Here is a 27,336-nt window from a genome sequence, read left to right as displayed (position 1 = left end):
TTGCTGCTAGATCATTTCATATTGCAGCAGGTGGTATACTCTATCTGAATAGAAAAATCAGCTACATGAAGCTAAAAACTAATGGAATCCTTTGAACAACCAAATACCATGACCCTATGAAAATCAGAATTTATAACTGATAGAAAAAGATTGGCTTATGGAAATATTAGTTATGGGAAAAACTAGCTTTCTTTTTTTTTAAATTTTATTTATTTATCAGAGAGAGAGAGAGTGAGAGTGAGCACAGGCAGACAGAGTGGCAGGCAGAGACGAGAGAGAAGCAGGCTCCCCGATGAGCACGGAGCCCGATGTGGGACTCGATCCCAGGACGCTGGGAATCATGACCTGAGCCGAAGGCAGCCGCTTAACCAACTGAGCCACCCAGGCGTCCCAAAAACTAGCTTTCTAAGTTGAATATAGTATTGGCTCAAGAAGTTAACTTTTCCTTTTTATAGATACTCCAAGTTCCACACTATTGGGTTCCATCATAAATGTTAATCTTAGGGGCGCCTGGGTGGCTCAGTGGGTTAAAGCCTCTGCTTTGGCTCAGGTCATGATCTCAGGGTCCTGGGATCGAGCCCCACATCAGGTTCTCTGCTCCGCGAGAAGCCTGCTTCCTCCTCTCTCTCCCTGCCTGCCTCTCTGCCTACTTGTGATCTCTGTCAAATAAATAAATAAACAAATAAATAAATGTTAATCTTAGTCACTCCAGGAATTATCTTTTTATATATAAATGATACCTCTTCATTTGAAAATTATTTAGAAGAGAAAGAGAGCAATACAATGTCTACATTGACAAATGTCATTAAATACTATAACTACTAAAATGCTGAGTAAAGACAAACCACAAAAGGTCCTTGAATAAGCAGAACAATGGCAGATACATTTCAACAATGTCAAGTGTCAAGTATAAGAAAAACTTCCTAAACTTCACATACTGAAAAAGGCTCCATTTGTTTTGTGTGATCTCATAAGGTGTTCCAGATTGTTGTAGCGTTTGCTAGGATATACAGCTAAGAAAGGCCAAGAGATTAACAGCTGTCTTATGTAGTTGGTTGCTCCCATATTAGGGGCATAAATATTTACAATTGTTGAAATTAAAAATAGAGCTACCCTATGACCCTGCAATTGCACTACTGGGTATTTACCTCAAACATAGAGATGTAGTACCCCAGTGTTCATAGCAGCAATGGCCACAGTCGCCAAACTATGGAAAGAACCAAGATGCCCTTCAACGGATGAATGGATAAGGAAGATATGGTCCGTATATACTATGGAGTATTATGCCTCCATCAGAAAGGATGAATACCCAACTTTTGTATCAACATGGACGGGACTGGAGGAGATTATGCTGAGTGAAGTAAGTCAAATAGAGAGAGTCAATTATCTTATGGTTTCACTTACTTGTGGAGTATAAGGAATAACATGGAAGACATGGGGAGATGGAGAGGAGTAGGGAGTTGGGGAAAATCGGAGGGGGAGACAAACCATGAGAGACTGTGGACTCTGAGAAACAAACTGAGGGTTTGGAGGGGAGGGGAGTGGAGGGTTGGGTGAGCCTGGTGGTGGGTTTTAAGGAGGACACATATTGCATGGAGCACTGGGTGTGGTGCATAAACAATGAATTTTGTAACACTGAAAATAAAATAAAATAAATTTAAAAAGAAAGCAATAACATATCAAGTTTTTAATAAATCATTTGAAATGCATATTTCACTGTATATTAAATAAAAACTCAACTATCTAAAAAAAAAGCCCAGCAGAAGATAAGAGCCAGTGAAAAGAGGTAAGATTCCTAAAGAAGAATTCTCTTGCCCTGAGGCAAACAGAGAAATGTAGACACAGGATGCATGGAAGAAAAACAAAACAGCTTTGTCTAGGAGACTGCACAAAAATAAAGTCATGTCAGTTTTATTTATATAAATTTAGCTATCACCAAATCAGAATGATTCTCCTGAAGTGAATATCAAGAAAACAGTCCTGTCTTAGAGGTTCTTCACAATAAAGATAATAAACAATGATGATGATGGTAATGATAGTGGTCAGCGTTCACAAGATACATACAATGTGCCAGGTAGTATCCTAAGAGCTTTATAAATGTTAACTCTTAATCCTCACAACAACCAATTGCCAGATGAGGCATTTGAGGCACGAAGAGGTTAAGGGTTTTGCTCACTGAACTGTAAGTGGAGGAACAAGATTCGCACCCTGGCCATCTCCTCCAGCATCTATGCTCTTCGTCATTACAATTTCCATAAATCCTTCAGAGTTCTGAATTTCTTCCCCATGTATTCATGCATTTATCAAGGAGAATTTAAGAGCATCCTATTAGGAGCAAGGCAATATTTGGACACTGAGAATAGAAAGCCTCATCCCAGGCTTCATGGAACTTAGAGGATAACCAAAAAAGGCAAGTGTTAAACAAGCAATTACAAATGCAGCCGTGATCTCTTTTGAGGCACACACACACACACACACACACACACACACACACCCGTTTCCTCTTATATTTTTTCTTATTCCTTTGCCCCTCAGTCAAGTTCTTAGTTAACTCTCTGCTATTGCCTCAGAAGCTATTGCCTCAAAAGAGGTATAAGGAGGCAGGGTGGAAAACAAAACTTGCCTTCCAACATGTCTAAAAACCAGAAATATCTAGGAAGACACTCCCTCAAACTGGAAGAAAGGAAATAGGTCTGTGATCCCCAAAAGCAGAGGGAGCCTAAGCCCTCTTTCCCAGTGGCACTTCCAAGAAGCAACACTACCTTGAAGAAAAATGGCCATGTGACACGTCTAGATGCAAGAGGCCATGGGCAGCCTTGCAAAAGATTCCCGTGTATTAAGCATGGTGCAGAAATAGCAGAAATTTTCCCATACTCTATAGCTGCAGCAGTGACACACTATATGTGAAGACTCATGCTGGTCAGTCAAGCCATGCTGCCCTTTCAGCCGCAAACTGTGTAGACTGATGAAAGGAGACTAGGCGCCCCTCAATTTCCACCCCAAACCTGTTAACACTATAAGACCTCAGAAGTGTGAATCAGTCCCAAAGGAGGGGGAAGTGTGGAAATCCCAAGAAAAGTGATGTTTGGTATTTTTTGTCAGCTCAGGAGAAGGAAAGACTTTTTCAGAAATCAAGTAGAATTCAGATTTGGAAATCAAAACAGATTCAAAAATCAATTTGTTACAGAAAATTAAGTCATATTACTAACTCACCTGATTTGTGGTTTGAAAATCATACCCCAACAGTGAATTTGATGACTGTTAACAAAAAGAAAATATGAGAGTGCACAGAAGGTGACCTAACCCAGATCAGCTGGTCAGGCAGGACTGCCCCGATGTAGTGCAGAAGTTGAGACTTGCAGAACAGAAACACCATATGGACCCTCAGTGTCTGTTCACTCTCTAAGGGCATTGATACCTTTCCTTCCTCAGAGTATGGTGTATTTGGTGAATACTAAAACCAAAGAGAAAATATATTTTTCTTTTCCAACGGGATACCGAATAAACACTTGGAATACAAAGATTGGGTCCTGTTTTAGGTACTTCCTTGAGATCTAGGTGCCATTCTCCATTTGGAGAAGGTTAGGATAAGGGCCATAACGATGGCTGTGGGAGGTCCAATTGATGAGAATGAGAGTGAGATTAACTAAAATATTCATGTCTCGTAAGTACATTCTACATGCCAATTACTGCGAAAAAAAGCTGTGGGGGTTTAAATCTAGTGGAGAGGGGAGGTAATCACAAGAATATCAATTTATAAAGAAAATATACTATATTAGTGCTGTAATTACAGGGGTAGGCAGTAGGCTATTTAAACACATTGTGTTTGGGAAATGGAATAAGGCTCCTAAAAAGATGGGATTTCAGCCACAGGAGGAAGTTTGAATAGGACAAAGGTATTTGGGGTACGGTGTGGACTTGGGTTTGGGAAGAAGGTATTCCAGTCTGATAAACAGTAAGCAAAGAGGAGGAAAGTGGGGATGGCTGGTAAGTTGAGTTTGGTTGGGGTGAAGCACATACTTTTTAGGGAAGAGCCTGGAGAAGTTGATAAGGTATAGATGGGCAAGGTCTTCAAAGGAACTCAAAGAGGGAAGTAATGGGAAGCCACAGAGATTATTTACAAAATGAAGGTGCCATGGTTTATGTAAGTTTGAGAGAGACAACCTGGTAAAATTAAGAAGAACAGATTAAAAATCAAAATACAGTTCATGATTTGCAATTTCAAAATCTGCAATTTCAAAATCCAAAGTCCCTGAAAATAACATTTCTTCATAAGTTTAATTAAAGGTTTTCTAAGTTGGCAGCAAACTCATTTGGTGGCAAAAACTTATTTGAACAGATGTGAGGGTATTTATGATCACTAATAATTCTTAGTGTGAACATACATGTGTTTTAGTGCAGAAACTGATGGTTTGATTACAGGGTGCCTCAGTCCTCTCTAAGGGTGTCAAACAATATGCAATGTATGAGTACTATTAACTTTTAATGTCTAACAACTAAATTCCAAAACACATTTGACTCTGAGGGTTTCAAAAAAGGATTGTGAGGTTGTTCCAAATTTGATGACAAAGATTCCCTTAACAGAATTAAAACTTACAGAAAGAATAGTAGGATTAAAAGTTAAGGCAATGAATTTGGTTTTGAACAAGAAAATTTGTTAATATAGGCTAGTTTGGCAAGTGTCCTGTCTAAACAAAAGGCAATCTGAATTATATAATTTAAACAAGTTTATGGTAATGAAAGATATTTACTTTTATGATTTCAATTTTATATGTTAATCAGAATTACCCCAATCAATTACTATCTAGTATGTATCTTTTAATTGATTGTTTTAACGAATAAATAAGCACATTATAATTAGCATATGTTTTGCAAGTAATTATTAAAAAAAAAGACCTGTGAAAATGTTGCTCTTTCAGGAAATTAAAAAAAAAACAACCCTCCAGAAATCTTGTTTAGAACAGTATTTGATTGGGGCGCCTGGGTGGGTTAAAGCCTCTGCCTTCAGTTCAGGTTATTATCCCAGGGGTCTGGGATCATCAGGCTCTCTGCTCAGCAGGGAACCTGCTTCCCCCCTCTCTCTGCCTGTCTCTCTGCTTTCTTGTGATCTCTGTCAAATAAATAAATAAAATCTTAAAAAAAAAAAAGGAACAGTATTTGATTACCAAACACTGCATAACGATTTGCTGAACAACCTCCTCTTAACAACAACAACAACAACAACAGTGCAAAAGTAAGCTGACATTCCACCCCTTCTGAATTTCATGCAATTTGCATGTGTAATACAAATTCTGAATTACGGAGCCCAAATGACTAATCTTTTAATTTTCAAGGAGTCCTCCCTCTAGGATGGTACAGCATCATGATGGTATGCGATACAATATTTTATATTTATTCTTCCGTAAAAACGGAGGTGCTTTGTAGTTGAAGGTTCCAAGTGAAGGACTCAACTCAGCATAAATACACTCTTATCTGTTTTCTGAAAGGAAGCAGTCTACACTGGGGAGAGGAGGCAAAGCATGTTTCAGGAAAGGACAGTGCCTAGAAAATGGAGGATTCATTAGCAGACAAAGCACCTTATACTGTAGGGAAAATAAGCATTTGACCAAGAGCCTGTGAGAAAAATTCAACTTTTTTTTTGTAATCTTCCTTTTGGAAGAAAAATCAGAAATGTCCTGTTGTTCCCTAAATCTAGGGTCTGGCTTGATGGTATTTGTTAAACTTCCTTTAGTGATATTAGATGGAGTTGACTCTAAAATTCCTTTGACATGCTCCCTGGGTGGCAGCCTCTTTTTTCCTTCCCATGAAAGAGATAAATGGCTGGAAGCCAGTCTGTAAAAGAGCTGGTGAGAGTCCCATGGGGCTCAGCTACGATGGGTGGAGAGTTACCATTGTGTTTCCTACTCCACCTCTGAAGGTCACCATCTCCCATAAATAAGTTTGAGCCCACAGCAAATGTCTCATAATCCTCTGAGATAATGGAGCTCTTCAAAATGAACTAGCACCAAAAAAGATAATGGAATACTTGGGCAAGTTCACCAGAGAGTAATGTTATTTGAAATAAAACTACTCCAAATCCCTTCCTCCACTAGTCCTATTCTAGATACCTTCCTAACTTATCCTGTTCTCTAATGTTCCCCTTTAGTCTACATCTTAAATTTTTAGTGTTTTCCCAAGGGCTGTTCAATTACATAAACCTGGATTGTGGCTTGAAAGCATCTCTAAAATTTGCAGGTTTCCATACCTGATTAAAATATTGATTGCAATTTAGAACATGTTTGAATGCCCTATAGTTATCTTCTTTTTGATGTCACTTGCTCATATGGAGTAAACTCAACTGACTGTAAGGACCAGGCCGACGACATAGATAAAAGAACAGGACTAAGACAAAAAAAGTGGGCAGAATCGGCTGAATAGGAGACAGTCCAGGGCTAAAAGGAAACAGTGAGGACTCAATTGATTTTTCCTCAGAGGAAAGCAAACTTACGGTTGCTCCATCTAAACATCCTTGAAGAGAAGCCAGAAATCCAAGTGTTCTGTTTTAAATGAATGCTTCAGATATTAAATGTTTGTAACCAATTCAAATTTACTTGAAAAAATTTTACAGTCCAAACTGAAATACATTTGAAGGAAGGATGTGGCCCACAGACCACCAGTTAAAGGTCTCTGATCTAGGCCTTTTGAATGTTGAATTAGAAACAAAACTAGTGTAGAAAGGCTTTGCTTCAGAGAGGTAATAATACAGTTAGTTGACTGATGGAACTTTATTTTATTGTATTAGCGTTTGAAGAAAGGGTTACAAATTCTCTTTGCCTCAATCATATGTTGTAATTCAGAGCACTGGTTCTTAAATCATAAAACTTTCAAAATGTGATTGTTATACAGGACTTCTAGGAGGAAAAACAGAACAAGGTGTAATGCCTTTTTGAAAAGGAAGTACTGCATCCCATAGTGATGGATCCATTTGAGAGGAGTCCTATGATTTGAGGTCCTAATGAAAGAGGCTGTTGTAATCTATGTTAGAGTTATGGGTTCTTTGGGAATCTCAGAATAGAATTTCCTGACTTCTGTGAAATTAGATCTAAACTTTATAATGATATGGATATTGGAAATCATAATATGAACTTCTAGCTTTTGGTTTTAATTTCCTGGCTGTGGTTGATGATAACATTATTTAATGAAATGCAGTATACTTTTCATCTTAAGTTGTAACATACTATAATGTTTATTATATTTAATTTTTAAAAGTGGTATTTACTTGCACATACAGTTTAGTTGAAACATCTACACCTATTGTACACAAACTTTTTTACCTCAATCTTCTTTACCTCCCAGTTTCCAATATCTAGATAATAATATGTGAGCCAAAGATGTTAAGAGTAGATATTAGGTTGTCTTGGAAAGTTACTGAAAATGAAGGCTCATAACAAGCTGTAGCTGTAATTTCTGATAAGGTCAATTCTCTATTTAAATGTACTTAATATGCCAGCTATCAAAGGAATTTGTCATATATAACAGAAGCAAGATTTTTTTTCTTCTTATGATTATAAGAATTAATTCAAAGTGTAACATGGTCTTTTAATTTAATAAACATTAATGAAATGTTTGCCTTATTTGTCAGTAATAAAAAAGGGGAAAAAAGCAACTGGGAATAACCATGTTCTGTATTTGAGCACATGAAGTGATGAATATTTCTCTGATGTCTTAGATGATCTGAAAGCAATAGCCCACTCTTCAAAACACAAACATATTTCATAGGTCTAATTTTTCTCTTCAATGGGTCTGCAATTTCAGTACCACAAAGAATAAAGTTTACGTTTTAAGAATCAGGTGGCATCTGGTTTACTCAGCTAAGTAGCCAGTTCTGCCACTTCATCAGCTATAACTTTTATGATTCCCATATGTGGCTAAAAAATTACAAGATGTGTGTCTATCATATCATTATTGAATTTAAATTGCTTACTTACACATAAGGCACTGTCAACCTTTCTCCTCGTGTGATAAGGGATATTAGTAATTATGGAACACAAAAGTGAGGAAGAATAACTTATCATTTTCCAGGACTGGGATGAAGCTTCATAACATTAGCACAATTATCTGTATTTCTTGACTTACAAAATGGGGAAATGATTAAATATTGGGAAAATGGCACAAAAAATGTGACTAAGGAAAAAAAATGTATTTTCAAAGGAACTACCACAATCAGCTTTTCCAAGTCATCATTATCCAATTTGTGAATTATTACACTCTTAATTTCCCTTCTACTCTCCTATTCTTTGTAAGTTTTCCTTTGTTATGGTGAACATAATTAAATGTAAGGAAAGCAAGAAAAAAGGAAGGAAAAATCATACTCAGGATGAATACATGAAAGTGGCATGGAACATATAAATTTGTGTCAGGGGCACTATCATCCCATTAATGTTGGGGGAAAAAAAACTAAGGGCACAAAGAACATTTTTAGTTAGAATCAGAAAAAGAACAACAAAAAAAATAGATATTTTTAGTCAACTGAGAGTGAAACATTAATAGTTGATAGAAGAAAGCAGAAGCAACCAGTTCCTACTTAGCTGCTAACTCTCTCTCAAACAGAAAAGTACACAGATATTTCGATTAAAAACTGGTATACATATTGGTAGTATAAAATACTAAAAAAGTGAAGAAACTGTAAGTGAAAACTTTGGGAATCTAAATACTCAATACTGAGCATTGGCCACAGATATCAAACCATTCAGATAATTTTTCAGTAATGTGAAAAGTAGAAGTAATAGAAGAAAAAAACAAGGAAGAAAATAAATCCTGCAAAATACAGACAGATTGGTAAAACTTTATAGACTTAAGTCAAGACTAGAATAAATCATTAAAGGGTTTGTTGGTGAAATTTTGCAAAAAAAAAAAAGGTGCTATTTTAAAATATTTTATTTCCTTCTTAAAATAAGTAAAAAAATACATGGATACATATATATAACCAGATAACAGCAAGAGGTATGCCCAGGTTTCTTATATTATCTTTAGATACTAAATTAAGAAATCTTCTTAAACCTAATAAAAATAGTGGATTTATAACCAATTGAACAGTTCACTTATAATATTGCTTAATTGGTCACATAGTTCCTGTTCTCTGTCCTGACCCATTCAACATTTAACTTTTGTATCAATGAATTAGATTAATCTTCTCAAATTTTGGGTCTGAGAATTATTTCTCTCCATGTATGTATACCTGTTTTTATATCTGTGCCTCAGATCTCCAGAAAATGTGACAGAGAAGAGATGTAATATTTGTTAGATGGCAGAATCAAACCCCGGAGAGAATCTCAACAGAATAGAGTGTACTTATACTATGGGAATAAAAGGATTAGTGTTTGGATCCAATAAAGAAGTTATATAAAAACACAACTGAGGAGCTAAGGGTTAGTGACAGTAAGAAAAAAGACTTTGGAATTTAAGTTGATAGTAAACATATGCATCAATATATGATATGACTGCCACTGTTGGTTAAAACTGATCTAATTCCAGGCTATACTATTGTAAACAGAAGCAGGTAGGCTACCTCCCACTTAATCAAACTGCATTAATGTGTTTAGTTTCTGGACATTACCCTTTAAGGAGGACATAGAAGGAGGAACATACGCAATAAGAAAGCATACAATTGTCAAGCACACAAGGGGAAGATGAGATGAGATCTAAGAGCTACTTTAAATAGGTTCAGAACTACCCATGGGGCATCATCACCAAGACCACTGCAAGGCAGAATGTAGTGCGTGAAGGTTTGGATGAGAAGGGCTTGGGGGTTCATTTTAACCTTCGGCTTCATTCACTGATTCTATAAAATCACTGGAGGGTTGTCATGTGTAAGAGGAATTAGTTCAAAAGGCAGGACTAACACTAGAGGTAGAGGAAGCAGAAAACAGCAGATGTTGATTCAAAAGAAGTCACAATAAATACTTGTTGTATAAATGATTTATTAATTACTTTGTCATATTTAGAACTGCCTGTAGTTATAAGCATGCCTCCTAATATTCAGAATTGTCTATAATTATTAATCTGCTTTGGAAGAGAGTGAGTGAGCTCCTTGCCACTGGACGTGTTTGAATAAAACTCAAAGCCATGAGCTAAGCATACCCTGTAGGAGTTTTTAGGCAATTGGCTGGCTATGAGATGGATTTATTTTGTAGTTATAAGATATAATTTGATGTAGCAGCAAGCGAAATCTGTTACCTATACCGTCTGCCTCCTCAGCACCTTTTCAAAGTTGAACAATCAAGATTTATCTAGAAACTCTTTCTAGCATTGCCAAAAGATTTATTACTCTCACAAAAAGTGAATTTTTAGTTCCTGTATTATCCAACAATTAAAAAAACTGCAAGAAAGAAATGTTTCAAATGCATACAACCTTTTTCTATAAAAAGAAACCGAATCTACCTTATAGGACCCTCTTAATGCCATATTAAAAATATCTTTTGGACCACACCCTCAAACCATGCATTTGTTACACTCAGGAAAATCAGGTTTCAATTTAATTTATTATCAAGGAGGACAAGAGACAAAATAAGGAAAAGAGACAAAATAATATAAGCCCAAATTAATTCTTTTTCTTAAGATTTGTAAGTAGAGCTATAAAGGGCAATTCCAAACAATTCATGAACTTGCTTTTATTGGTGCGCCATCAAGACCATTTTGTTAGAAATGTTATAAGGGGAATGTTTCCATTTACCCAACTCTGCAACCACAACACCAAAAACCCAGAAAATATACACAGTGCCTTAAAATAAGAATGTTTCTGGAAGTAGACTGACTAGTATCATAAAGGAAATTATTTGGGTCCAATAAAAAAAAACATATGAAACTAAGTTTATATTATGTTTTTAAATATCTACAAATTTCAGCTGCAACCTATACAGGTGTCTAACCAATATGATCTTCAGTAATAAACGAACATCTACACTTTTAAGAAAAACCAAAAGGAAATTCTGAAATTTGGGGCCAGACTTTTCCTTAAAGTAGTGACTCTGAAGTGTAAGCCTGTGTTGTTTCTAATTTTAAACATATAAAACTAAAGGACTAAATTTTATCTTTTTACCATTAATTTGCATATTAAATTACTGTTCAATTTTGTATGCAACTGGAGTAACTTTGAAAAATTTGTTATTCTATAATTCATATTTCAACAAACTTCCTAAAGATAGCATAAATTATATCGACATCTTGATTTAAAAAACTATCAAGTTTGAGCTAATATTAAGATTTTTTTCATTTGAGTATGGATGACACACCTTGTTCCATTAGTTTCAGGTATACGACAGTGATGTAAAAACTTTATATGTTATGTTATGCTCACAACTGTAGTTAGCACCTGTCACTGTACAATCCTATTACAATACCATTGACTATATTCATTATGCTGTAACTTTTACTCCCATGACTGATTCATCCCATAACTGGATGGTTGTATCCCCTACTCCACTTTGCCCATTTTGTCCATTCCCCCTCTTTGACAACAACCTGTTTATTCTCCATATTTACAGGTCAGTTTCAGCTTACTGTTTATTCATTTTTTTCTTTTGGATTCCACATACATGTGAAATCATATGTCATTTGTGTTTCTTTGTCTTACTTCATTTAGCATAATACCCTCTAGCTCTATCCGTGTTGCTGCAAATGGCAAAATGAACTAGTACTAATTATTACCTTTGAACAGACGGGTATACTAAATAAAAAATTCTACAGAACCGTAGATCAACAATCACCAATGTAAGAGGAATTCTATGTAATTAAAAAACAAATGGCATACTAATTAAAGGGAATAATGTAGCCTTCTTCCCAGAAAATAAATGTCATTAATTGTTCTGTTACCTGTGTGTCTGCATATTTTGATGGACTTTGCTGTCATAGTATCAGAGGCAAAATAATCTTAATCTCTAACTCAGGTATTGCAAACTCCAGGGCCAACAGAGACAATAGACATATGTAAATAAATAAAGTATGTAGGCTAGGTGTCACTGTGTATAATGAAAAATGCATGCTCGATCTAAGGCAGACAGACCCAATTCAGCCTCAACCAATGGAAATTATAAAGGACTCACTGGTTCCAATTTTCCAAGAGGAATTAAAAATTATATTGTAATAATTTTCTATATGACAGATGGTAACTACACTTACCATGGTGGGCATTTCATTATGTATATAAACACCAAATCATTATGTTGTGTACCTGAAACTAATACAACAATGTATGTCCACTATGCTTTTCTTTTTAAAGATTTTATTCATTTATTTGTCAGAGAGAGAGCGAGTACAGGGTGAGCAGCAGGCAGAGGGAGAAGCAGGCTCCCTGCTGAACAAGAATCCTGATGATGTACTCGATCCCAGTACCCTGGGATCATGACCTGAGCTGAAGGCAGATGCTTAGCTGACTGAGTCACCCAGGAGTCCCTTAGCGATGCTTTTTAATTAAAAATATTTATATGAAATTTCCCAAAACTTAAATGTTAACAAATAATTTGGGAAAGACAAATAAAATTTATCTCATCTCAGGATCTGGTGCACGAACTACCAGTCTGTAGCTTCTCATTTGCCTCATGAGAATTATTAATTCAAAACATAGAGGGGAGGTTGCACAAAATAGTTTATAGACTAAAAATAAGGAAAAACAAAGACACTGAATTCCTTTCCCCTGCTACAGCCAAGGGTGTTACTACTCTTTACCTTAAAAAGAAATCCCATATAAATTGTGACAGTTTCTCAAACTACAACTCTGTTGGCACATGCCATTTCATTTGACACATTCTAAAAAATCTTAAGTTATTATAAGAGTTACTACATAAGATTGGGGGTAGATACCATGACTCGAACTTTGCATTTTTCTCTGACACATTTTATTAGAAAGACAGGGCTCCGAAATAGAAGTAATACTACAGACCAGTATAGAGTTACAGCATTCATGGTCAACATTGTGCCAGGGACACAGGAAGCCTTCTCAATTTCGATTTTGTTTGACTTTTCTGCCTCAAAGTATAAAATGAAGACTGAAGTTGTAAATCTCTACATTAATTTTCTGAGCAAATTTGAAACGCCTAATAGATCTCCAGACATTCCCCTCTTCCTGTAACTCCTCAGAATTAATCTCCTTTTATAACATTATTGAATAATTATGAATGACTACCAAACAAAAGTTTGAAAGACTGAAAAGTAATTTTGTACTAAGTCCCCCCAAAAAGCAACAAAAGTGGCTTTATCAAAAAATGGCTTTATAAGGTTGTATTCTACAATTTCCCAACACTGCTATTTCTTTAGAAACTTTATTTTGCATGGAGTGCTGGATGTTGTACAGAAACAATGAATCTTGGAACATTGCATCACAAACTAATGATGTATTACATGGTGACTAACATAACACAATACAAAAATAAATAAAGGACTATATTTTTATGTAAAAAAAAGAAAGAAACTTCATTTTTTCAAAGTCAAAATAATGTGTGAAAGTGGTGAGTGTAGGGGTGAAGTTTTCAATTTAAACAGAATAGCTATCTACTTGGCAGTGAAAGAATAACATACAATTAAAAGGTAAAATATTGGGGCACCTGGGTGGCTCAGTGGGTTAAAGCCTCTGCCTTCGGCCCAGGTCATGGTCCCGGGGTCCTGGGATGGAGCCCCGCATTGGGCTCTCTGCTCAGCAGGGAGCCTGCTTCCCCTCCTCTCTCTCTCTCTGGCTGCCTCTCTGCCTACCTGTGATCTCTGTCTGTCAAATAAATAAATAAAATCTTTAAAAAAAAAAAAGGTAAAATATTTCTTACTATTGTTTTCATCATCAAAATATACTGATTCTTATATAGATTATAAAGTCTTTAAACAATAAAGACACAATACCAAAGAAATGTTTAAAAAATCAATAAAAATGATTAAGTTGTAGCTAGCAGTTTTTTACCAAATTATGGAAAACCACTATGCTAAAAAGGCAAAACAGTTCCTGATTTCCAAAACACCTGATCAAACTACATTAATGATTTACAATCTTTCCAATGTTTACTTTCTCAAAGGACAGTTCAGTGGCCTAAAAAATACATCGAGAGTAAGGAAGAATCAGGACTGAAAAATTACAAGGTGCTGCGATAACATACATTCAATTCAAAGAATATTATATGCATCCCTTTCATATCAAAAAGTTTATATCCCTAAAAGGAAATTCTGGTGTTGGCATTCTAGAACCTTATGACTTCCTCAACCACCAAGAAATATAAAGAACAGAGATAGCTAAGAAAATGTTAATGGGTTCTGAGCTAGGTCTCAAAATTTTCCTGACATTCAAGTCAAGGTAAGTATTTGTCAAATAATTAACTAATTAGTTTTAAGCAAAAAAAGCTTAAGCTTAATCAGCAGACTCTACTACAATGTCAAAGCCAATTTTTGATGTGCTAGTCAGGAACTGTCATCATGATGGTTTCCGTCTTACTTTGTAAGGGACCACTGAGAACAGTTTTCCTACAGGCTAAGACATGCAGGAAGAAAAATTAAGCATTAAATTATTAAAAGTTAGTTTTTATTCTCTTTAAACAATTCTGCAATGCCACACTGAATATAAAGGCAATTTTTAACGAGGAGTTAAGGAAGATATATCAATTTAATCCAATAAAATTTCACAGATTGCTTTGAATGTTTGCCCTTCTTTCCTTCCTCCCTCCCTCCTACATTCCCACTTCCTTCCTTCTTTCCTTTCCCTTTTTCTCTTTTCTTCTTTCTTTCTACAATACTTTGACTATATTCTCTATGCTATAGTTTGCATTTCTGTGACTTGTTTGTTTTATAATTGGAAGTCTGTACTTCTTAATCCTTTTTATCTATTTTGACCATCCTCCCCCACCCCCAACCCTCCCTTCTAGCAACCACCAGTTTGATCTCTGTATTTAAGAGTCTGCTTGTTTTCATTGTTGGGTTGCTCCTTTGTTTTGTTTTTTAGATTTCACATATAAGCATAATCATATGGTATTTTTTTCCTGACTTATTTCACTTAGCATAAGACCCTCTAGGTCTATCCATGTTGTCACAAGTGGCAAGATTTCATTCTGTTTTATGGCTGAGTAATACATTGTGTATGTACAGGTACATTGTGTATTTATATATGCACTGTGTGTGTGTGTGTGTGTGTGTGTGTGTGTGTGTGTGTATTCTTTATCCATTCTTCTATTGGTGGATATTTAGATTGCTTCCGTATCTTGGCTACTGTAAATAATGATGGAATAAATACAGGGTTGCATATATCTTTTTGGATTTGTGTTTTCATCTTTTTTGGGTAGATACCCACTAGTAGAATTACTGAATCATCTGGTATTCTTATTTTTAATTTTTGGAGGAACCTCCATACTGTTTTCCACAGTGGTTGCACTCCCACCAACAGTGCCTGAGGATTCCCTTTTGTCCATGTCCTTGTTAATACTTCTTATTTCTTGTCTTTTTGAAACTAGCCATTCTGACTGGGTGTGGGGTGATTATGTCATTGTGGATTTGATTTACATTTCCCTGAGGATTAGTGATGTTGAGCACCTTTTCATGTGTCTGTTGGCCTTTGTCTATCTTTTCCTAATAGGAATTAGAGAATAAACAAAAGTAGGTTCACATTGAAAGGTATCTAGATCTTGTATATATAAATAATAATCTGTACTCATGGGGAACTATTTCATAAAGATAATATAAGCAACTGCAATTTTAACTAAATATTCACACAATCTATATATGCATATAAAATATCTCTGTAGATGGAATAATTCCTTAATGAAAATCGATATATGTACAAACACCTACGTACAGAGTGATATTCAGTGTAGCATTTTAATTGGCTAGCTGTGTAAAAGGCAAGTGTCTGATAATTCTTAATATGAGAAACACCTTGTAAGCCTTGAAAAAGACCAAGTAACACAGTCTACATAGCTTAGAACCAGGCATGTTTTAGAAGATTCTCTGGTCTGCTCTGCATTTGGGGATGTCTCCCTGAGTCACACCCCTCATTCCGTACTTCCTACCTTACCAGCAGAATGTCCCTTCAGCCATCCTGAAAATCTCACAAGGTGATGACCTCCTCTAAGTCACAGTGGGCTAAGACTTGGGTGAGATAGGGAGGTTGGGCCACAATTTTAGTAGATTAACTCAGCTTCTGAAAATAAGTTTGATGAAAAGCCCAAGGAATAAAGAAATTAAAACAACAGAATGTAATCTTAATTTAAAAAAATTTGGTGATATCTCATTCAGTCTTTTTTTTTTCCTCACCTGCCAATAAACTCAGATTGTTCAGGCTGCTATGAAGACATGGAAAGGAGGAAGGCTTACCATCTATTGCCCCCTGCACCTCCTAAGGTTATATTTAGTTTCTCTACTTCACATCACATCGCAGGGGCTTCGAACCATAACAACATTGACACTGACACATCAGTTTCTCTCCTCTTGCTCACCCATCATCAAATCCCTATCTTTGTTCTCAGTTCCAATGAATTCCTTCAGGCCTGTCACTAACTAAATTTCCTGTCTTGGAACGAATGTTACTAGTTTTTTGATGTTTTGAACACTACATTAGAGGGTTTTGATACTAGCTTTTCCACCACTAAGGTTCCTTTATTAACAGGTTCATACCATACTCACAAGTTAATAAAGCACAATTAGACTGCCCAGTTTTCTTGGTATAAGGAACTATGGAAACAATAATGTTGCATTATTACTATTGATGTTATTTTTATTCTTATGACTACAGTTTTTATTATTTGTGTGTGTGTTGAATCATTCAAGTTTATTTGTGCAAAATATTAAAAAAAACTAGTGATCAGTAAAGACTTCTTTGAATATCAATATTTTTCAAACAAAATTTAACTGATTTCTAAGAGAGGAAAATCAAAGCTTCCTGCCTCCGTCTAAAGTCACTATAGAAATGCATTTGAAGTAGGTTCTTGCAACTGACATTATTTTTCGACAAAGCCAGTCCTGTTTGCCACTTGTGATTTACAGGCTATGTCTGCTACCAGGAGCTGCTGGACACATTAGCACAGGTATGCTTATGAAAGGGTGCTGCTGTCTGGCACTAAATGACTTTCCAGAGACCCATCTCATTCAGACCTACAGGAACTGTTCTCCCTAAACATGGTCTGTCAATGCATAAGCCATTATTCCACCCATTCTGAAGGGAAGAATCAAAAATATAGTCCTATATTCTAGTCCCTTCTGTAAATCCTGATGCATCATTAAAAACCTGCTGTTTCATACTTTCTTGATTTCTACTTGGTGAATTTGCTTCACTACATTTTTGTTGTTGCATTTGGAAGTGTTGGAAAAAGAAGGGTGGGAATTGTGTGTGTGTTGGATTTTATTAGTGTAAATTGCTTTTAATTTTCTATATTTCCTACTTGACATATGCTCATTATTCATAGATATTACCAACTACAGTATGATCAATTTTCTGTCCATTCAGACACAAATTTTAACAGATTTACCTAAAGGCTTACTTTCTCTTCCTTATTTAATATTGAAAGTCACCAACCCCAAATCTATCTTTCCTTCCACATTTTATTATATGCTTCAGTTGCAGCATTAATGCAAACCATAGCTCCATACTTCTATGGATTAATAAACATAAGATTCTTACATATGATTTCAAGTGAAAATTAACTTGCTTACATACACAATAAAAAAGAATAAAATATGTATAGTTTTGTATTTGATAGAAGATCATGAATGTATCAAGGAATTATTTAAATTATTTAGAAAATACCTACAGGCACTTATAAAAATTCAGACAAAAATATAAATGGAATAATATTAAATATATATACATGTATCCTTTCTCATCTGAAAATTTTCATTCCATTGGTTTTTAAGAAAAACGTGTAGCGGTGTACATTAGCCTGAGAAGATTGAAAAGTATATATCCTTTCAATAAATCCTGTACAAGATAAATCATGTACAAAAGCAAAAGGGAGACTACTGTAGTTTATTTAACCAATGAGTATAAGACTGGGGACAAATGAAATCTTTCCTTTACTTCATAAAATGGAATGAATAATTATTTCATTGTGAAGGTCACTACATTAAAAACATTGAAAGAAAACCCCATGGCTATTTAAACTGGTTAGAATCATTCTCCAGAATTCCTTGTCAGAGGATATGTTTAGGACGGATTTTTATTTAATTTTAATACATCTGTGGTCATTAATAGCATCTTTAGGTAAAGGCTCAAATCTCAAGCTTTCCACTATCTTGTTGTTGTTGTTTTAATACAGGGTTTGTAAATTGTTCATTTTTACTTCTAAATGTTTTGTATAAAAGTTTACCCAACTGGATTACTATATTTACAGGCTTACTTACATAATTTTTTTACATTAGACAAAAACGTACAAGACTTATAAAGTGTTTTCTTTTTCTTATTTGATTGGCTCACCTATACAACCAATAACTGAGATATAATTCACAACACTGAATTCCAAGGGAAATATTGTCTACATATTAACAATTGTATGCAAAAATAACTTATTTATTTTAAATTGACCCACATCAGAACACATATACAAATGTTCCTAGGTTTAATTCAATACCAGTTCTTAGTGGTTTGAAATATGACAGAGAACACTCAAAAGAGAACTCTGATTATAAAAAATACAACAAAAACGTTTGCAAATCTTAATGAGCTTGCTGTTTCCATGCCAACTTCTACTGAATCTGGAAAACATTAAAATAATTTTTTCACAATTTATTTCTTTCCATTGTGTTATATCCCTTCCCTTTTCACAGGCAATACATTCAGTACCAAATGAGTAGCATATTCATTAGGGCTGAAGAGAAAGGCAAGGGTTAAGTAAATAAGGACATCAAATTAATATCCAGACCTAAATGTTTTAGCAGAGCCAAAGAATCTGTTTAATCATTCGAGTCAACAAAGGTTAAGATAATAAAATAAACTTCTAAATGCTTTCCTTTTCTGGAACTTAATCTTTCTTGCCGAAGATGTTTTTAAGATGCTATCAGTTTTGCGTAGTCCCAGCTGTTATGAAAATTTACTTGAATACATGGGGAAGAGAAAGAATTTTATGAAAAGAGTTAAGCAGAGCTCCTGGGTGGCTTACTGAAACTGTGAGAGCCCAGCACTCATTTAAAACCAGCTGTTGGCTGATGATGTTAAGACCAATAACCACTAAATCTTTCACTTATCAGGCCTCTGTGTTATTTGGCAAGGTGATGGTAGCCAACTGATTAGAAGATTAACATGTAGTCAAAAGATAAATTCATGATGTTTGTTCATTTTATTACCCAAGTTTGATTAGTAAACTTACCACAATTTCGGAGCAACATAGTACCCTAATTTAAACAGACAGTATTAAGCATTAGAACAGTTTTGCTCATTTTTAAAAATATGTTTTTAAATCACTAAGATAGGGAAAAGAAATATGAGCCACTAACATCAAAGCCTTGAGTACCACTGTGATTCCCAGGGCTGTGGTTCATGACAAGGGCAGAGGCTCTTAAGAACTGGGCAAACAAGAAGTCCTCTTAGAAAACCAATTATAGTAGTAATAATGGGTGCAGAAAACAATGGGAAAAGTCTTGAAGGTCTTGAGTCTTTTACACTTGACATCCAGGTTCTGTGACTGATGAAGAAATATAAAACAATCTTTTGCAAAGACAAGCTCAGAATAAAAGTGGAATCAAGGGGCGCCTGGGTGGCTCAGTGGGTTAAAGCCCTGCCTTCGGCTCAGGTCATGGTCCCGGGGTCCTGGAATCGAGCCCTGCGTCAGGCTCTCTGCTCTGAGGGGAGACTGCTTTCTCCTCTCTCTCTGCCTGCCTCTCTGCCTGCTTGTGATCTCTGTCTGTCAAATAAAAAAGTGAAATCTTAAAAAAAAAAAAAAAAAGGTGGAATCAAAGTATCTTGGATCAAAGTATACTTTGATCAAAGTATCAAAGAATCGGGGCACCTGGGTGGCTCAGTGGGTTAAGCCACTGCCTTCGGCTCAGGTCATGATCTCAGGGTCCTGGGATCGAGCCCCGCATCGGGCTCTCTGCTCAGCAGGAAGCCTGCTTCCTCCTCTCTCTCTCTGCCTGCCTCTCTGCCTACTTGTGATCTCTCTCTGTGTGTCAAATAAAAAAATAAAATCTTTAAAAAAAAAAGTATCAAAGAATCAAAGAACATGTAAATACAGCATTATAAACAGCAGAAAACAGACTTGATTCTTCTGGTTATCTATCCTAAAGAAAAAAAGTCACTAATAGTTAATATAGCGGGATTTTGATATTATACTATAACTTTCAAATTGGTTCCAACAAGTTGAGAAGAAAAATTGTATTATAACGAGGTAACAGGATATTCTGATGTCCCTTGGATGGGGATTAGCATTCCCCTGCCCCATTATGTTACATGAGGTTCCTGGGTATGACTGTAATGCATTCACCCATTTGTTTTCTGGAGGGTCAACAGTGAATGAATTGTAAAGACTGAGGTTACCATGACTACAAATAAAAAAGATGCTCCTATTTGCACTTGTGTTCCCCAGACCTTTCACTTTCATTCACAGAGGCACGGAACTTAAAAGTTGAAAAGGTACTAGCAGCCGCCTGAAGGCAGCTTACGATTGTGGAAAGAGAACAGAATTAGAAATCTGGGTCTGACTCCCAGCATTGTCTTTTGGTAGATGTGTGTACTTGAACTTGTAGAAATCATTTAACCTGCTTGAGCTCAATCCTCACCAGGATAAAAAAAGAAAAGAAAAGAAAAAGAAAGGTCATATTATGGGGCGTCTGGGTGGTTCCTTTGGTTAGGCACTAGACTGTTGGTTTTAGCTCAGGTCATAATCTCATGGGCCATGAGATCAAACCCCCAGCTGGGCTCTGCACTCATCAGGGTGTTTGCTTGAGATACTCTTTCTCCCTCTCCTTTCACCCCTCCCCCCACTTTCACACACTCTCTCTCTAAAATAAATAAATAGATCTTTAAAAACCAGCCATATTATTTATTATGCTGTTAACTAAATCGCTGCATTAATTTTAAGGATAAATGAGAAAATCACATTTAAGGATACAATGTGATCTGGAAGTACCCAGCCTCAAAACCTGACTCTGCCACTGACTGGCTCTGTTATTGTAGACAAAATATTTAAACCTTCTAAATCTTGGTTTCTTCATCCATTCAATGGAAACAATGAAAGCAACTATTTCGTAGGGCTATTGAAATAAGATACGTCTTCATAGAATGGTTAGTGCATCTTAAGAGATCAATAAAATTGCTTATCATTATTAATGGTGTTATTATTTGAGCCATGGGTATTTTTTGTCATTCCTGTTGTTTCATACTGAGGTTGATGACTTCAATAACTAACTTGTTGATAGGGGAGCAGCCTGACCCACTGGGAAAGGTACAAACAAGGGGTCGAGAGAGCTGGGTGTGAATTCATTTTCCTACCGCTTACAAATTATGTAAACTTGGGCAAGTGACTTCACCCCAGATTCTTCACGTGCAATATGGCAAGAATGATTAGCTTTGATCAGTCAAGGATTTGTTATAGGTTTTCTTATACATTTTCTTATTTAATCCCTGTCATAACCAGAGGGGCAGATACTGGTAGAGTTAGAATTCGGTCCCATCCAGTCTGACCCCAGCCCATGTGTATATAATCATCTCACCACACTGCATGCCCTTTTCCTACTTTTCTTCCCTCATATCCTATCTTGCTGAACTGTAGTAAGGCTTGGAGATGCTGTGTGCAACTTGCCTAGTTACTTGTACGGCTAATAATTATAACTATGACATGTGAGGTGTAACTTCCTGGTCTAATGTTTGTTCAGCCTAGGAATGCCCCTACAACTCCCTGACAGCAGGTCTCCAACCTCTGCTTGATTGCAGGGTACAGTCATAGCCTTAGAACTCTGTGCCACAAACTTAGGAACAAACAGAGTGAAGGCTTGGTGACTGACATCACAGAAAAAGCACCATCCCTACCATACAACCCAATGGTCTAACTGCAGAAGTATGGACATTTGCACAAATGCACTGAAGATTAATGGCAAATCTGTAACAACATCTCCCCAGGAAACAAGGAGGAAACATCAGGATGCATTCAGCTGTGGAGATCTAACAACCACTGTCTTGTAGAATAAAAGCAAACAATATCTATGGTTTCTATACTAAACCTAAAATTGTAAGCTCAAAATTGGCTCAATGAACACTGACAGAAAGTTCATGCCAAAAAAGTTAGCCCACTTTCTTCTGCACTAAATCATATGCCATCAACAATATTCAAAGATAGTCAACGTTCGTCCCATTTACCTTTTAACTTCTTGCAATCTGGCTTCTACTGCTTAACAAAATGTACTCCCTAGATATCTCATGACTCCAAAACATCAAAATCATAAGCTTTTTACAGACTTCATCCCTATGGTTTTCCTTTTATTAAGAGGATTTCATTGGCCACATTTTTTTTCTTTTCTCTCTCTCTCTTTTTTAACGTAGCTCCTCCATTAGTGTTCAGATTTTGTAGTGTCCTGGTTTTGACTTTGAATGAATGCTCGCTCTCTTTTCTGACTCTCTTTCTTTAACCCACTCCCTAAATGTGGATATTTCTAAGTGGTTCTCACGTCACCCTTTCATGCACAATTTTTCCACTTCCACAGTTTCAATTTTCACTGGGGACACTCCAGCTATGGAACGGTTATACCATCTCAGATTCCCAGTCTCATGCTTCCAATTGTTTGATACATTATTCCAGTGAAATAATTCATCCAGATCAAAAATTTAACACAACTAAATATTAACATATTTATACTTCTGACTGTCTTCTGACCAATTTTATCAAGCCAGAAACTTCAGCCCTATCCTTATCCACTTTCTCAACATTAGTCCCTACATGCACTTTAATGATTCATGCTGAATTTTCACCTTACTATCTTCCTATTTTATTCCCTGACGGCAGTTTGTTTGTTTGTTTTTTAACTTGACCCTGGCCACAAATTACCAATGATCACAGTTCGGATATAAATCCCATATGGATTGAATTAAACTCCTACCCTTTGCTTAAAGACTCTTTCTTATTAATTTCTCCTCTACTAATGTCATCCCTGGTTTTTCTTCTTTGAGTTTTTGTTTGGCACTTGTGGCAATTCCTATTGGTGAGATTGAAAACACGTCCCATAGAGCTAAGTTGAAGTTGAAACTAGCAGAAAGTTTAAAGTTTGTTTTTCAGAGAACCATTTCTCGCCAATCAGCTATTGTGTCTTTTCAGGCCCCACTAATAAATCCAATAGCAGTCTCCACAGAAACCTAGACTCAAGGTCAACTGATATGATTCCAGCATATAAACAGGTATGATCCTGCATTCAAGTAAGGCCTTGGAGAGATAATGAGCCCAAGATCCCACCCAAATTATACTAGTTCTTAGACGATTCCCATAGCCCTTTCCCCTTGTCCAATAGTTAGATTTGCCTCAGTATAATGTTAAAGGCTTTGCCCAAGGAGGAGCACAAGTTTGATTAACATAATGTACAATGCATGTTTTCTTAGCATGCCTGTGCAACCTTATGCCCGCCTTTAAATGCGATGGCAAATCTCCCTTTTCTGAATATTTATCCTAACCATAAATAAAAGGAACCCACTCACCCCTTCTCAGTGAGTCATAGCTTTGGAAATTATGCCTTGTGATCTCCTTATTTGCTGCAAATAATGTTTCCTTTATGTGACAACTCCACTTGGTGTGGTCTCTATCTGTAACTTATCAATGAGCGAACTCACATTGGTTTGATTACAAGATGACCCAACTTTCCTTTTCAACACCAATCTCTTTGGCTCACTTCCAGCTACAAAGTAACTATGTGACACTGTCTGGTTAGACGTGAGCTGAAGTCTACTATGAAATTCATGGGAAAATTTTTATTTTCTTGATAAAGACTCCTCCCCCTTTATTCTCCCTGCTGATACATATGTGATGGCTGGACTTGAAACAGCCTTCTTACAATCATGAAGAAAATGCCAAGAGATTTCACAGAGGCTTCCATAGTTACATCATTGAATTATGTTAATCTCACCACCAACTACCTTCTCCAAACTTCTCATTATATGAGAATAAACTAATATCACCGTCTGCATAAAAAACATGGAGCTCTCTCTCATATTTTGGTGACTCTTTGGAATTCCTTCTTTGGCTCACCAACATAGCCCCTCCCCACTGCTGAGCTTCTCATTCTGACAGAGTTTTCTGCTGAATGTGACCCCTTACCTCCAACAAAGGGGTGTTTCAGTGTTTCAGACTGAGCCAGCCCATCCTCTCTGCTCACTTCTCCCTGAAGACTGGTCATTATCCTTATAACCCAGGTTCTTACAAACTTGTCCTGGGTGACTGACAGTTTCTGGTCTTCTTTCAAGTCTCTTCCAATTCCACTCCATATGAGATACCATCATCAGGAAGATTTTCACAAAGAACATTTGGTAATTATACCAAAGAGTCCAGTGGTAATATGCATCAAATAATGTCCTAAAAAAATCTTCAATGTCTCCTTTTTGCTATCACACTGAAACATTCAAAATACTTCATAATATAACTTCAGTAAAAAAAAAATCAGCCTATATATGTAATTTTTCTATATTTAGCTTATGTGCTTGGCAAATAAAAAATGTTATTGTCTTTAAATGAATCCTGTCATTTCCCAATTGTATAGTACTGTTTATACTATTTCTTTTTTCTGGAATGTGTAATATCTTCTCTCTTCATCTTCTCTTCTAAAGATTATCCATTTATCAAGTCCTAGCTCAAGTGTCACCACTTCCACTGTGTCCAATGATTCTTTAAAATGGAAGAATGTTTACTTATCTAGCATCTCTTGGTATTGTTATTTAAGGCATTTAACACAACCACATAGCTTTCTCACTTGAGTACCCATGAGATTATCAGCAATTTGAGGGAAGTAATGATGTAATAATATTTTATTTTAACATTCATCAAATATTTATTGAGTCCTTATTATTCTAGCTGATGGTATAAACAAGATAGACCAAGCCCTTGTTCTCAGAGAGTTTATGTAAATGGTACAGCATGTTTTACAGATAACAAGCAAGTAAATAAATAAACAAAATAGGAGAATCTCAGATTTAGATTGGGTAGTTGGAGAAGTCTCAACAAGGAAGTATTTGAGATGAAATCTCAATCACCACAAGACCAGAAGACAGCAAATAGAAAGAAAGTCATCCAGCTAGGAGTGATTGTGATGTGTTTGAAGTATACATAGAGGCCTATGTGGCTGGAGCATGGTGCGGGGTGGGGGTGGGGGGGGATGGGGGGTGGAGAGAAGAGTGGTGTGAGATAAGGTTAGGGACTTAAGCAAAGGCCAGATCTTGAAGGTTCATGAAGGGTTTGGATTTCATCTTAAGGCTTAAAACAGGGAGTAAAATGATCCATTTTATAATACAAAATGATCTCTTTGGCTGCTGTGTAAAAAATGGATTATACAGGGTCAAGAGTAGAAGCAAGATTACTTGGAAGACTGCCACCATAGTCAAGAAGATGAGATGATACTAGGTTGAATTTGGTGGTAGTAGAAGAGAGAGAAAGAGGATCCATTTATAGTTTCTATAATATTAAGCATGGTATCTTGAAGATAAAAGAAATTCAATGTATATTGCTAAATATATGTACAAGTATTTCCAAATAGTTTTACCTTCATAATGTCTTTATTATCTTCAACACTTTTCTGTTTTGAATCACATAATATGACTTAATATATTCCTGTTTGACAGTTGGGAAGCCGAAAAGAAAAAAAGGGGGGAAGAGGGAGCCCATATTGAAGGAAACAGTAGAAATCCTATAACAGTAGATAAGCTAACAAAGAACTGAAATGATGAAGGGTCATATTGTTAATGACAGAAGAAATAAATTACTTGAAACAAATCATAAAAAGTTGAATTCAAAAACTATGATAGGATAAAAATAGGCAGGGTATTCAAATACAAAGATCGACATTTTAGAAAAGAGAGTCTCCATGAATGTTAGCTGGAATAGTGTGCCTCTGGAGGATGTGAGTAAAGTGAATTCTCATTAAAATCAAAGGCCTTTCCTGTTCTAACTTATTTTTTATTTCTCTGGAAATTATAAACCATTCACTTTACTATCTTGATATGATAAATTTCCTAATCAGTAGCTAATACTTTCTTACTAGCAAGTAAGTGTTATTTTTTGGAGACCATTATATGTGATCTGCTTTGTTTCTAAATTAGGAATCTGAGAAAAGAGGCAGTTTGGTAGGTTCTTATTCTATTTCACAGATACCTCCCAGGACATTCTAGATTTTTAGTCCATGAAGATTCACCTTGCATAATAAAATCAATCCAAATGTCTTCAAACAAAAAGCAAAATCTTGGGAAAAATGGGATCAATTTTTGCCACTTTCCACCTGAAATGCTAAATGGGCGCTGAATTGTGTGAAACTTGGCCTCAGTCAGTGTGAAAACTGGCTGAAATCTGTATGAAAGGCAGTCTGGGTTCGTCAAAGTAGTTCATGAACTTTGGCCAAACTTGCAAGGAACCTGGTCCAAGTCTCAGTTTGTAATGCAACATGAAACCAGGTGAATTTCACATGGTTTCAGGTTTCATCCTGAAAATTTGGCCTGGCTTTATCATCCATCATCACTTTTTGGAACGATGAAAGCCAACACACCTTTTTGAAAATGAGGACTGCGTGCATGCTGATGACAGCTAAGCTGCGAACCACCCCTTTACTTCCTTTGCCAAAAGAAGATTTCTCAGAATGGAAACAGTTTCCCTCTTACCTGGAAAGGGTAAGTTGAGTGATTTTGAGATTTCATGTGGAAAGAAATGATACTCAATACATGGAGACATGCTACGTGAAATAATCACCACATACATTGCAAGTGGCTATCCTCTAATCATTTAAGGTTATGAGAATTTTATTCCATTCACATCCACGACAGATATCATGATGTTTAATCTCCTCAACCACTAGCATGAGCTTTGAGCTTGAAGCTAGTCATCAGCTAGAATGACTGCATGAGAAACAAAATGCTCTGAGGCATGGTCATGATTTTTATATAAAGAAATGGCTGAAGAGTGGAAAGGAAAACAAATCATGGCATACATTTTATCTAGTTTAATAAACACAAAGAGATAAGACTCCAAATTTTTCAAGTTTGCATCAACTACATCTTTTGCAATAAAAACCTCTACTGCAGTATAAATGAATTCAGTAATTAACAACATACAGCGCATTTTACAAAAACCCTACAGTTTCTGTTTTCAACTTGAAAGTTTTAAATGTGCTTTTCCACTGTAAAAAATGACTCTTCAACCAAATACTCGCTCTTGTGCATAGTGACATGAG

General features: G+C 36.0%; 1 protein-coding gene across 3 annotated transcripts in view; it reads right to left on the bottom strand.

The window, feature by feature from the left end:
- Positions 1 to 27,336, bottom strand: part of COL25A1 (collagen type XXV alpha 1 chain) — a 467,999-nt gene that overhangs the window by 126,978 nt on the left and 313,685 nt on the right. The window lies entirely within an intron of this gene.

This window comes from Meles meles, chromosome 2, assembly GCF_922984935.1.
Source record: "Meles meles chromosome 2, mMelMel3.1 paternal haplotype, whole genome shotgun sequence".
NCBI classification, from domain to species: Eukaryota; Metazoa; Chordata; class Mammalia; order Carnivora; family Mustelidae; genus Meles; species Meles meles.
The sequence above is the reverse complement of the archived record's forward strand: the minus strand, read 5'-3'. Positions and strand labels throughout refer to the sequence as shown.